General features: G+C 42.7%; 1 long non-coding RNA gene across 1 annotated transcript in view; it reads left to right on the top strand.

Moving 5' to 3' along the window:
• The window catches only part of LOC123376992, a 66,509-nt gene extending 52,559 nt beyond the window's left edge, over nt 1-13,950 (top strand). Inside the window, exons 2-3 of the long non-coding RNA XR_006582025.1 lie at nt 13,001-13,059; nt 13,888-13,950. This is a non-coding gene — a long non-coding RNA (uncharacterized LOC123376992). The remainder of the gene's footprint in view (nt 1-13,000; nt 13,060-13,887) is intronic.
• The last annotated feature ends 494 nt before the right edge of the window (nt 13,951-14,444 follow it).

The following is a 14,444-nucleotide window of genomic DNA, read 5'->3' as shown; positions in this document are numbered from 1 at the left end:
AACTTTGGGGGCAAGTTGCTCCTCTTACCCAACTATTGGAATCTGTTCCTGTCCCCCTGTTGCCAGTACAGCATACTGGTTCTTGACCATGATGGACAAGGGAGTGGGGAATGCTGTCTGCTTTCCCAGTAGCAAGTAACCAGTCTCCAGTCTCCAGAGCAGCCAGTTCTCCTTCCCCCTCTGTTGCCACTGAAGTCTCCTCTACATGGCTGTCACCCTACATCCCAAATGTCTCCATGTGCATCCTGTCGATGAAGTCCTTGTGCTCCTGGATTCTATACAGATGAGCCACCTTTTCCTGCAGCTCTTCTACCTGCTTCCTGAGACACCTCTCACACTCTGAGCAGATGAAGGGCTAACAGTGATGTTGGCAGTGTGTTGTTTTCCCTTATGTGTTACCCGGGGTTCTTTCAACCCAAAGCTCTTGGTAACTTTACTCTGTGCAAGGAGGTGTCAGGAAATAAATCAGGGGAGACATGGCCGTCCGACCGATAGATGGCTGGCACAAACAGGACAACATAAGAGTGCTTTCACTTAAAACTAAACTTTACTAGTCTCAAGCACTTACACACGTCCGCAACAAGTTAGTAAAACACCCCCAACCCTTGATAATTACCAAAGCTGAGTGTGGCTTTCGAGTGATACAGCGGCAGCCTGTCTGCTGGTGGGGAACAGAAGATGCATCCAGAGGGAGAGACCAGTCCCCAAAGAGTCCCCAAACGAGTCCCCTTATTTATACTTTAGTAATAGAATGACATGTCCCTTAAAGAAACCTTGTTAAGTAAGCAGTTTCAAGCAAGAAGTTCCTTCTAATTATTGATTAACCAGGTGTGGGTTTTTCCAGAACTTGCAGCCTTGAGACCTCAATAGACATTCCTGGGGCATATCCTACTCTTTTAAAATGCATGTATCAGCAACTTCAACCCAATTCTTATCAGGAAGGACGCGGAGTCAAGCTGCCCTTTTGGTGGCACCCTAAACCTCCCTCCCCACCTGCCTCAGTCAAGCTGAGACTTGCTTTTAACAGCTTGCTGACTAGGCTGTCTTTAACAATAAGTCATAGTGGTTTCAGGCACTCTACTGTTTTGCTAAAGTCTCCCTGTACATATGGTGTGTTCTTCCTTGCAAACTACTGCAAGTAGAAGAGAAAACTGCCTCCCTGCCTTCCTCTACTGGCAAACTCATCTGGTTAACTTCCCTAGGTTTCCAGCTACCTTTGACTCACCAGCCATGTGTCTTAACATCCAATTTGATACATATTTCAGTTCCCTTTGTTAGTTGACATTGGTTGACATCTTCTTTAGTTCACTTTCATAGAAATCTATCTTTCTAGAGCTCAAATTCTCATCAGTTCTCTTCCTGAGGTTACTTGCTAATAATCATGCTGTCTGTATGTTTATAGTTATGAATCATTATGTGTCAGCACTATTTTATTTCCTACTGCCAAGTGCAGTGGCCAGCATTGATGTTAAATCTATGCAGTATTATTGTATTATCATACAGCTTAAAGCAATGATACTTCTCATCTACAAATCTCAACTACGTTATCCATCATGTCATCACAACTAGATCAGTGTGGGTAACCCAGCCTATGTTAAATTACACACAAAAACTACATTAAAAGAACATTCTTAAGGTTGCCAACTCAAATATGACAGAATTAAGATTCCCTGTGCAACCATAATTCAGCTCCTTTGTGCATTATAATACAGTCTTTAATTACATAATCAGACACTGTTTTTTCAGCAGGACCCTGCCTTATTAGTGCACAGGATTTTTTAAAAAAGCAAACTTAAAAACCCCCCAAAATTCCACTATGTCTCATCATGTTGACACCCTCATGGATCACCAGCAGGTTTAGAACCTTTAGATCAGTGGTTCTCAAACTGTGGATCAGAACCCCAAAGTGGGTCACGACCCCCATTTAATGGGGTTGCCAGGGCTGGCATTAGACTTGCTGGGGCCCAGGGCCGAAGCCCGAGCCCCAGCCTGAGCCCTGGGTTCAGCTTACAGCCCCCCCTCCACACACACACAGGGTTGAAGCCCTTGGACTTTGACTTTTGCCCCCCTCCAGCCCGGGGCAGCGGGGCTTAGGCAGGCTCAGGCTTTGGTCCCCCCTCCAGGGGTCATGTAGTAATTTTTGTTGTCAGAAGGGGGTCGCCGTGCAATGCAGTTTGAGAACCCCTGCTTTAGATCCACTACACTCACCTTTGCCACTTGAGCTAATGGAGTAACTGATAGCAGTAGTATGTTGTCATCCTCTGCATGGATCAGCACTAGAGTGGGATGGGAGAGAGACTTTTTCAGTATGGTTTACAGATATTTGCTGACAGCAGAGGAATAGTGAGACTCAGAAATCTAGAGTCCCATTCCAGGCTCTGGAGGTGAATGTCTGATACTCTTCTGACCATTCTCCCCATCAGCCTTGATCCTAAGCCAGGAGCCTGATGACTCTGAGAAGCTAGGAGCTGTGAGGGGGTCGAGCATGAGCAGTGAGGACACAATCTTTGCAGAATTTAGCTGCTGAAGTCCAATAAATCCCTACTGAGGATCTGCAAACTGTGACTTTTCAAAGGTGTATAACTTGGGAAAATCTGGGCAGATTTTCATGGGGATGGCAAAGGCACATCACTGAGACAAAGGCCACCCCCTTGCCAAATTTCAGGTCTTTGTTCCAAAGCATGAGGGCACTAGAACTTTTCAAAGAAAAACTTGCTAGAATTTTTTCACATGGGCAAAACAATGTGTTTTTCCCCAGATCTGTTCTTGGAAATGGATAAACCATTTCATCAGAAATTTTCAAAAAGAACTAAGCTTGAGGCAAACAGCCAACATAGAAAATTTCAGCCTACATGGTTAACATTTGGCAAAGTTATAAGCAACTGAAAAAGGGTCTTAGAATAGGAAATGTCAGGCATCCTTAATGATAGATGGTGATACCAGCCCCAGCTATAATATTGTATGGCATTTGTATGTAAAATTTGTATAAATCATTTGTCATATTGCTGCAGTAACATACTGCCATTGTAATAATTGGTAGCTATTGTAGCAGCTTTTGAGAGCCATCAGGTAGGGTTGTTCCTGCATTAGGATCAAGGCATGGCAGATTGTAAGGGTAAGCTGTATTGCTACTTAAAAAAAAATACTCCAAAAATCCTAGATCACCTTTTTAATTAAAAATTCCTAATGTCCTTTCACTCTTCTTACATATACTAAAACATAAAGATTTCATAGAATCAAAAAGAATTTCAAAAACATATTCTACCCTATGTTATTATATAAAAATACACTTTCTCCACTGCAGCCAAATGCCAGGTTCACAAAAATGCTGCATATAACAACCAATAAGACTTGGAATGCAGTGATCACTGTTAGCTCACTAGTCTTTGTCTCAAACATTTCAGCTGTTGCAGGACATCTTTATACTATTTTGACTTTGTGAGAATGATACCAGAGAGGGGATGTCTCAGAGTTACTGTATCAATGGACAAAAGTTAATCATAGTCATACAGGACAATAAACTTAGGCAAACTCCCTTTGTTTTAGGAAAAAGTTCCCTGAGCTGGCGGGCAGAAGGCCATGGATTCTAAAATTCACCTCTACTACTGACCGTACTTTATGATTCAATGCACTTCAGAGCTCATATTATTCAGTATTGCTTCATACTGGGAGAGAAGTTAATATCATTCCCCCTATTTTAGGAATATGTTCACTGAAAGGTTGTACAAGGTGACATCTGGTAAAGGAACCCAGGTCTGTATATGAGAGAGCCAAGCTTACTCCACTCAGCCACGTAGCCTTTCAGAATGAATGTTTTGAATCTATATTTTTAGCAATTCTGTCCGAAATAACTGCTCTGACCACAAGACAACACTCCCCTGCCAAGGGCGGGAATCCTCAGCTGTAATGTTCTATTCTGTCTAGCAAATAATAGCGTCAAAATGTGTCTCATCCCCTCTAGTAGCTGGTCTACAGCAGTGGTTCTCAACCAGGGGTCTGGGACCCCTTGGGGGGCCTCGAGCAGGTTTCAGGGGGTCCGCCAAGAAGGGCCAGCATTAGTATTAGACTCTCTAGACCCCAGGGCACTAGAAACCCTGCCATATGGATCTGAAGCTTGGGGCTCTGAACCCTACCACGCGGGGCTGAAGCCGAAGCCTGAGCAATGTAGCTTAATGGGGGGCCCTGTGGCATGGAGCTCCAGGCAGTTTCCCTGCTTGATGCCCCCTAACACCAGCCCTGGTTTTTATACACAGAAAACCAGTTATTGTGGCACAGGTGGGCCACAGAGATTTTATAGCATGTTGGGAGGGCCTCAGAAAGAAAAAGGTTGAGAATCTCTGGTCTACAGAAAAGATAATGGTCCAATGTACAAAACCAGTCTATGCAGAGGACCCTTACTGTTTCACATGATTGAATTTCTGTTTTTTCTGGGATTTGTTTTAAACAATTGGTTTATTTAATACACCCAATGAGAAAATATCCATATAGAAATGTGTAGTTAAAATATATAATTTATTAAATATGGTATCACATGCAACAAAACACAGGTGTTTCACATTTCAGTTATTTGCTGCACATTTCAGTTGCTTCTGCCACATGTTGGCAGGTTTGAAAGTTATGAAGTAAAAGCCAAAAACAGATGCTTTGGAAGTAAGATAAAAACACACGTTGGATCTCTGTGTGCTGCCGAACATTTCTTAAATAAGGGAAGTATCCATATGTTAAAATTCGATTACTAAAGTCATTTATTTGTAGATTGTATTTTGTGTTTATAGCCCTTGTAAATAAACTCTTTCTGGTTATAGGCAAGACATGATAATATGGAAAGCAGAGCTAATATAGGTAGGGTCCTCATAGGGGAAAGGCTGGGATGTCTATCAGTAAAGGAATGGGTTCCCTATGATTTCTCCTGTGAAGATCTAGATTGGGAGGGAACCAGTTAACTACTGGGGGGGCACAGGATACTTTTTTATTGGGAGGGAGGCTGACTTCTGTTCCAAACTCAGTGTTTTCTTTATTTATTGATGCAATTCCTAAATTTTGAGGGGCTAAAGGCCTCCCAAACCTCCAGTTGTCTATGTCCACGTACAAGGAAGAAAAGAATAGAGAAGAGAGATGTGCAAAGGTTGGTGCTGACTGGCCAGATAGCCACTGACTTCTATATCTGCGTACACTAAAGGTGTATTGACACTTGGAACTAGGGGAGTGATTTTCACCTCAAGTAAACATACTTGCTGTGACACACAGGGTCTTTGGCAATTGGTCCTCTCTTCTTTGCAAACAACTCACTCCTCAGGCAGGACAAACTCCTACACCAAACACGTGTCTCATAGAATATTTATCCACAAAGAGTGATATGTAAGGTATCTACGGACAGCTTGTAACTTTTCCAGCTTCTTAATGATTGTGAGATGTATGTATGGGAAATATTTAAAGAATAATGTAACTATGAAGGAAATATGAAACTGTGTTGAAATCTTTATGGTCTTGGAATTAAAGTTAGTCACCAGAGGGACAATATGTCTCAGAAGGGACTTGTCACCTCTCCCTTTTTAGCCGGTGATGTAATGCAAAGCTCAGTTGTCTAGCCTTGCTCCATCCCAAGACTATCAATGGAAAGCCATCAGAGACAACAGCAGTCAAAACCCACTTGGAGGTTAAAAAGAAACATCGCAACAGACAGAGAATCACTCTGTCTGTGAATAAAAACAAAAGACTTATTCAGCATACAGGTGGGATGGGGGAAGACCTTCTGCATTGTTTTATTCAGGAGACATCTCAGGAGAGCAGGGATGTTCTCATGAAAAATTGGATCCTGTTTCCCATGAAGCTAGCCAGCTCTGCAACAGATTGAATTTTTGGGGGGAAACCTACTTTACTAGATAGAAAAGGTAACTATTAGTAAGACCCAGGTTCAGGTTTAAATATTTTGTTTTGCATTGTAATAATTTGTTTCGGTCACTCTCTCTTGTTTTTAGTAGAATCTTTGTCCTTTCTTCAATAAACCTTCTTTTGTTTTATTACAAGTGCTGTGTGCAATACAGGAGCGGGGTGGGGGGGTTAAGGTAAAATGGTAAATTGGAATATGCTGCTCCTCTGGGGACAGAAGATCTGCGATTTCTGTGAGTATCCAGTGTCAGGGGCTGACTATCACAGGAGCTTGCTTTTAAAGGACTCAGGGACTGGGGTGTACCTATCGTTAACCTGCAATGCAAAGAGAGGGTTGGCACAGCAGGAGAGTGCTTCAGTGGCTGAACAGCTGGTGGTATTAGGGAGATGACACCCAGCTAAGTACAGGTAAGAATTCCTCATGCTGCAGGCAGGGAATAATAAAATGACTCAGTCCTGGGTGCTCCAAGAACCATCGTACTTGCATTCTCTGTCATTGAACTAGCACTAAAAACAGTGCTATTACTGAAAAACAGTAATGTAACTGCAGTAGAACTGGCAGCAGTGGCAGGGCCTAACTACCCGAATACACACCCAACTGGACCCCGTGGGTATGTACTCAGCTGCTGCTCTCAGCTGCCTGTGCTATTTTTAACACACCAGTTCAATGACAGCTAGCATGGGTACATCTACCAAACCGGGAATCACACCCTAGTTCCAAGTGTAGATGCAGCCTCAGATTGTAGAGCAGGGAAAGATACAAAAGTGGTCCCAGTGGCCCAGATTTGCAATTACTGCCATCAGCTGGCTCATTCCCGTGGCTCTATCTCCGTGACGACTGCAGCATGCTTCCCTCACTTATCCCTCTCCTACTCCACACACGTAGGATAAACTTTTCAAGAACAGCTTGTCACTGCAGGTTGGTGATATAATATGTTTGACCCTAACAAAGAAGGGCAGGGAAAGGCTCAAGTGCTTCATGACTTATATTATACTGTCATTCAGTTGAACCTGGGGTGATCAGCTGCACCTGGGCCAGGTTTACATTTTAAACCCACATTTTCCAAAATAGCTGGACAGTTTTGAGAGGAGAAGAATGCAGCTTGCTCATTTAGCTGTTTACTCCTGGGGGGAAACTGCACCAAAAAATTAAAAATTCTGTGCACAATATTTTAAAATTCTGCAAAATTCTGCACATTTTATTTGTCAAAATTACACAATATAATCACACCAGTTTCAAGTATTTTGGTGATTTATTTCAAAATACCTGTAGAAGCAGCAAAGAATCCTGTGGCACCTTATAGACTAACAGACGTTTTGCAGCATGAGCTTTCGTGGGTGAATACCCACTTCTTCGGATGCAAGACAACTATGTTTGTAATGATACAATACCTGTAAGCAACTATGTTTGTAATGATACAAACAACAAAAAAGATTCAGGAAATGTTTTTGTCAAATAGATTCCTTACTAGGCATATTAATACAGAACTCTAAGTAATAATTCATTTAAACTACAATACAGAACAGTATTTCCTGCACCCCTCAGAAGAAGTGCAAAGGCTTGGGGGAGTCAGAGGTAACAGAGGCACTGAGGGAGAGGAAAGTAATTGCTGGGAAGGAGCCTGGGAGTGAACCTTGGAGGGTTCTTGGGTGTAGGTGGGAGAAGTATGGAACAGGATTTTTGGCGGGGAGGGATTGCTAGGGAGTTAGGGAGTCTCCCCCATGCAGACCCTAGCTGACTCCTAGCTTTTCCCATTCAGTCAGGCACATCTGCCCCTGTTCCCATGTGGCCCTGCACCCCCCTCAGCCACACCCCCCAGTTCCCCAACCCCATGTGGCCCTGCACCCCACTCCCATTCAGCCCCTACCCCAGTCTATGCCCCCAACTTGCCCTTCTAGACCCCAGTCTGTGTAACCCCCCCAGCACACCCATGTGCCCCACTCTGTCCATTCCCCCTATATCCCGTTCCCCCTCAACTGGCTCCACAGGCATGTCACTATGAGAAAAGCAGCTTCTGCTCTCTCCCTGTTGACTGCTGGCTGCTACGGTGAGCTGGCTGCCCTCTGTTCTGGTGCCACAGCAGCCCTTGGTGGGCAAAAGGCATAACTGCAATGCCTCTCTGGCAGAATGTATATTCTGCAGAGAAAAAAAATCTGCAGGGAGCCACAAATTCTGTGCATGTACAGTGGTGCAGAATTTCCCCTGAAGTAGATGTATTCCCTGATCCTTTAAAATGTTTGCATGTTCTCATAGTCACATTTCTTCCTTCAAGCATACACTTGTACCTGGCACATTTCCTGAACTATACGCCTAAATCTGGCTGAGAATGGTTCCACCACACAATTTTAAACAAGACGTGTATCACACCACAGTTTGTTTTAAATTACTGTAAAACCCCAACATCTGAGACAAGGATGTAAGTAGAATTAGAAAATTCCTCAGGATACAAAGTTTACCTAGCATGTATTACTTTCTAGTGATTTGCAGTGAGCAAATGTTTATCAACCATAATGTTATGAAAATGACAATTGAACCGGACATCTGGTGAGAATTCATTTATGCCTTTTTACATTTTGAACAACCTGGCTATTTTTACTCTCTTAATCCTCCCAAAGGGAGTGCGATGTAATGAAGCATGGAGCTGGAACTAGGCCACACCTCAGTTGGAAAATGTCAACTTCTAGTATGCAGCCCTCAAAAGCATAAATCATACCTGTGCATTTTTAAAAGTAGAAAAGACAGAAGGAGTGATTATAAAAGCACGTTACCTGAATAATATACAGCATGTTTACAAGAAAGATGACTTTTTTGGTCTTTATTTTAATGAATGAATGTAATAAAATATTTGCTTGGTTGAAGTCTATAATATATAGTATTTTGGTTTTACTGAGGAATTATTTTTAACATCATTCAGTTTTTCAAATCCCACTTATTCGTCTATTGTCAGTTATTAAACAGGTCTACTTTAGGTCATACTATACATTGTTTTAAAGACTTTACATATAAAATCAACCACAAAGTTTGGAGCTGAATCCAAACAATCCCAGACTTAGTTCAGGCCCATATAATTACACCTATTAACTGTAAAGTACAGTCATCTCCATTTTGCCACAAGAACTGAGCTGGAACCACCTGAAAGAGAGCAACAGTTCCAGGTGATATTTTGTAGTAACCAGGGCCACCCAGAGGATTCAGGGAGCCTGGGGCAAAACAATTTCAGGGGCCCCTTCCATAAAAAAAAAGTTGTAATACTATAGAATTCTATATTCTCATGGGGGGCCCTGCAGGGCCCAGGGCAAATTGCCCCACTTGCCACACACACACCCCGGGCAGCCCTGGAAAAAATAAACATTTAAAAACCTTCTGCATCTCGGCACAAACCCAGTTTTTAGAAAACTTCTTTTCAAGTCACCTTTACAAGGTACCACTGGTTCTCAGCATCAACTAGTACTAAAAGGCACTAAATCTCATTAAAAGGGTTGGACAAATATTTTCCATCAAAACTAGGGGTTTTTAAAAAGCAGAAAAAATCACAGACAATGTTTGCTTTCCTTCAAAATGTGTTGTGTTTTTTTTCAATTGAAAAGCTGAAATTAGTTTGCCAAAACCTGAACATGGTTTGGGGTTTCGGAAGTGTGTAGCCAAATATTTGCTGCTTGCTATGTTTGATTGTTTAAAGAAACAATAAAAAAATTCTGCTTAAAAAAAAATCCAAAACTTTTGAACCACCTCAGCTTGTGACCAAATACCTGAGCCCATTCAGTCAGAGATTTTTCCAGGTTTCTGATACTTTGCTAGCTTCCTTAACTCATATCTGTCTCCATAACTTTGGGTTAATTTAGGTTAGAACATAAGAATGGCCATACTGGGTCAGACCAAAGGTCCACCCAGCCCAGTATCCTGTCTACCGACAGTGGCCAATGCCAAGTGCCCCAGAGGGAGTGAACCTAACAGGTAATGATCAAGTGATCGCTCTCCTGCCATCCGTCTCCACCCTCTGACAAACAGAGGCTAGGGACACCATTCCTTACCCATCTTGGCTAATAGCCGTTAATGGACTTAATCTCCATGAATGTATCTGTTTCCTAGAAACTAGCTCCATGGGGTCCCTCACAAACTGGAGATGGTTACTGTGGGTTTGTCTTTAGTATATCTTATGTACATATGCCACGAACTAAGCATTTGAGCTTGTTCCAGAATCTGGAATGAACCTATGTTGTGAAAACTGAAATGATCAAAATAGCACATGCATGTGAATGGAAAAAGGGTGCTAAAATTAAATTAACCCAGGGGTTCTCAAACTGGGGGTCGGGACCCCTCATAGGGTCACGAGGTTATTACTGGGGGTCACGAGCTGTCAGCCTCCACCTCAAACACTGCTTTGCCTCCAGCATTTATAATTGTGTTAAATATATAAAAAAGTGGTTTTAATTTTTAAGGAGGGGTCGCACTCAGAGGTTTGCTATGTGAAAGGGGTCACCAGTACAAAAGTTTGAGAACCACTAAATTAACCCCTCTGGAGCCTCAGGGAATGCAGAGGAAGGGGGTCTCCCATGGTAGGGTTGGGAAGGAGGTAGGTGGTGTAGGATATTGCTCTTCTCATGTGATCCCTCCCCCATGGCTCTCTTGGCTCTATCACTGTTAATCTAAAGTGGCTAATTTTAACAAAGCTACCCTCCCTGACATGAATCTCCCTATGGCACTGAAATTAAATGTAGACTATAATTTGTCATTTGAGAAGTGAAAGGAATGGTAGCCCTAAGGGAAAATATAACAGCTTGGCTCTTTGTGTTAAATAGCTGTCTGCAAGCCTCAAACTTCTGAATGAGCTTTAGGGTAGGGAAGGCTGTGCCTCCCCAAACAGCCTGGCCCTGCCCCCTATCTGACCCCCACCCACTTCCTGCCCCCCAACTTCCCCACCTCAGAATCCCCAACCCATCCTGCTCCTTGTCCCCTGACTGCCCCCTGAGACCCCCCCAACCACCACCCCGGGACCCCACCCCCCAGCAACCCCCCCTGCTCCCTGTCCCCTGACTGCCCCGACCCCTATCCACCCTCCCGCCGATTCCTGACAGACCCCCGGAACACCCACGATCCAACCCCCCGTTCCCTGTCCCCTGACCGCCCCCCCAAACTTCTGCCCCCTCCCTGTCCCCTGACTGTCCCCGGGACTCCCTTCCCCTTATCCAACCCCCCTGGCTCCTCTACCATGCTGCTTACCCCTGCCTCCCCCCTCTCCCAGAGCCTCAGCGTGCTGTGTCCAGGAGCGGCCGTGGACAGCGCTGCAGCAGCGTGGCTCCATGGGACCTGAGCTCCCGCTGCTCAGCCGCAGCTCACAGCTTGCTGCCCCGCCCCCTTACCACGTGGCTCCGAGTGGCAGGAGCTCAGGCCCCACGCCCTTACCACGCGGCTCTGAGCAGGAGGAGCTCAGGCCCCGCTGGAGCCAGGCTGCTTTAGCTCTGTCTAAGGCCACTCCTGGACGTGGCATGCTGAGGCGCCGGGGGATGGGTGGGAGCTGGGGGGGAGCCTCCGACATTCTCATGGGGGCCCTGCAGGGTCCAGGGCAAATTGCCCCACTTGCCCCCCATCTGGGCAGCCCTGGTAGTAACTGCTACATATTTAAATCTTCCCAGGACTATACGTGACACCCACACTGATGTGCCTCAATTTAGTGTTCTGGTTAAACAAGGGCTCATTTTCATATGCAACACATTTTCAGCATGCAGACATTTCTGTCTGCAGTATATTCCAAGATAAATGTTGGAAATTTTAGAACAGTGCATGGAAAGCATTTTAACTGGACCAAGGGCTGGCTTTAGGCCAATTCCCCCGATTCCCTGGAATCAGGCCCCGCACCTAAGAGGGCCCCACACCAGTCTGGACCCATCCTCTTTTTATATGCAAAATTGTAGTAGGATTTTAGATGCCAAATTATAGTTGTTTTGGATATCTTTCTAAATGATCCAAATGTAAATAAACCAAGTTGCAACTAAACAAAAGTATATTTGGATAAGTATCGTTACAGGAGAATGACATGTATTCTTCTAGGAAGTATTCATTATGATATTTGCCTCTAAGCTCAGATCTTGTTTGTGTATGTACCTCTGCTCTCTTGCTGACAGTATGTAATAATGATAAAAAATTAATTTAAATTGCATCACAACATTTCATCATCCTTACAGTTCACTGTAATGAGTCACTGCTAGACACTAGTTCCAAAGATGTTCACTTGATATCAGATTATTCTAATGGTAGATTTCCAGTTCACATTTCTTTGTATTGCCAATAAAAAAAGATCACATCCGTTGCTGGATTCTGTGGCAGGTATGTCATTAATCTATGTCACTGAATCACTGTTTGATTTACAGGCTCTGACTCTGGCTCTCAGAATATTCTTCTAAGATTTCAGTTTCAACAGAATAGACTCTATGGGCCACCTTCTCAGCTGGTGCAAATCAGCATAGCTTCATAGACCTGCACTTATTTACACCAGTTGAGACTCTGCCTGATAGGTATAAAAGTTCTCTGTGTTCTCTGCTGTGACTTGCCTTGTATATTGTTCCTCTTTCCCGTTTCTGTGAGGTAGTTTACTGACATTCTTTTTCTGTGGCAATATAATCTGGAATTTGTGTGAGCAATGGTTTGAAGGCAAAATATATAGCTCTTGTAATGATGTCACTAATGTAAGAAAGGCAGACTCCAAATATGCATTGTGCAAGCAAATTCCTGTGAAACAGGCAGGTTTTTCCCCCCTCAAAAAGCACTCAGTTTGTGCTAAACTGTGGACTTATTCTTGGGTCTGCAGTTGAGCAATATGTTTTGTATAGGCAACTATATTATATTTCAATAACCTTGTGTCTGTTAGTTTATAAAGATGAATTGTCTTTTTTTTATTTTATTTATTAGCAGATCCAGTAAATTGTTATTGAAATATGTTTGCAACACTAGCTTTACAATTCCATAAAGAATAGGTCTGGTGTACACACAAATTCTGGTACATAAACTGGGCTTCAGAAGTTGGTAATGCTAGAATGGTGGCCAATTAGTAAGGTAGCAGGTTTAACAACTTCTCCCATCCTCAATATTCAAAGACAGTCCTCACTCTTTCAGGTTTCATGGTGGAGGTGACTCTTTCCCAGTGAATTCAAGGAAATTCCACAAGGTTTCCAGTAAGTATCTTTTTTCCTTCTTCTCTGTAGAACTCTGAATGTATGGTTCAACTTTTCTTGTACTAATATTTCCCATACTTTTTGAAACCAGTCAGTTTAGGGAAGTCATGTCTCATCTGCCATTATCCAATTGTGATTCTTGCTGCAACTAACAAACGGGTAGTCAGATCTTTGTAGCATTTATACAAAACAGAATTTTCAGGAAAATTCAACAAAACATGTGGGTTATTTGGCAACCCATCATCTCCTTAATGGAGTCTACAGCCTCTTTCCAATTGTCTTAATTTTTGGACAAGTTATCCATACATAAAGAAATCTGCCCGTTTCATTATACTTTCTCCAGTGTTGCGTGTGTTTCAGGAAAATGTCAAAACAAAACCTATCCAACAGTCATAACCAACCAACTAATTAATTATTTGCTTATATGCTCTATTACTTCTCATACTACCATAAAATACTGACACAGTCTTATATACAAAGTATATTAGCAATACCTGCTTACGCTCTGGCATTGTCTCCATAACCACATAGAAACCTGCATTGTGATAAATGTGTTATTTTACACTGCAACCATGTATTATTAAGTGCTGTGTTGTTGACATAAAATATAAGTTGATCAGACAGTCAAAGAATATTATTCTGACAACTGAGTACCCAAGGGGATCATTGTACACTGAATGTCAATGAGTGTAATATGGTATAAATCTTCATAAGAACAACAACTTATATTGGATGCACAGAAGGTGTTTTTGCTTATTAAATACAGGAGATAGTCACAGGGATTTGAAGCATTTTAAAATATCTTTATAATTTTTCCTTCTACCCTAGGGGCCCTGGAAGGTTGACAGATACAGTGTAATAAGCATTTCCTACTGTTCTCCAAAGGTATAGTAAACTAGGACAATTTTAGTGTGACACTGCTCTACCTGAAAACTAACACATTTTTATTTGAAACAAGGTTGGTGAGGTAATATCTTTTATTGGACCAACTTCTGTTGGTGAGAGAGACAAGCTTTGGAGCTTACTCAGAGCTCTGCTTCCAGTCTGGGAAACATACTCAAAGTGTCACAAAGCTATATACAAGGTGGAACAGATTTTTTAACATAATAGTTAACTCATATTTCAAGGGACCATTCAAGGTGAAGTGGCCCATTAACACCCCTCTAGTCATAAGGGGGAAAGGAAGGGAAGAGGACAGGTAACAGGGGGTTTGTTAGTGGGATTTAGATTATTGTAATAAACCATAAATCCAGTGTCTCTATTCAGTCCATGATTTTTAGTGTCTAGCAAAGTTATGAATTTAAGCTCCCAGGCTTGTCTTTTGAAAGTGTTGTGCAGGTTATGAGGACTTATAGATCAGATAAAGTGATCACTCTGTGTGAAAA

Source organism: Mauremys mutica, chromosome 9 (genome assembly GCF_020497125.1).
Source record: "Mauremys mutica isolate MM-2020 ecotype Southern chromosome 9, ASM2049712v1, whole genome shotgun sequence".
NCBI lineage: Eukaryota > Metazoa > Chordata > Testudines > Geoemydidae > Mauremys > Mauremys mutica.
Note: the sequence above shows the minus strand (reverse complement) of the source record. Positions and strands in the feature narration are given on the sequence as shown.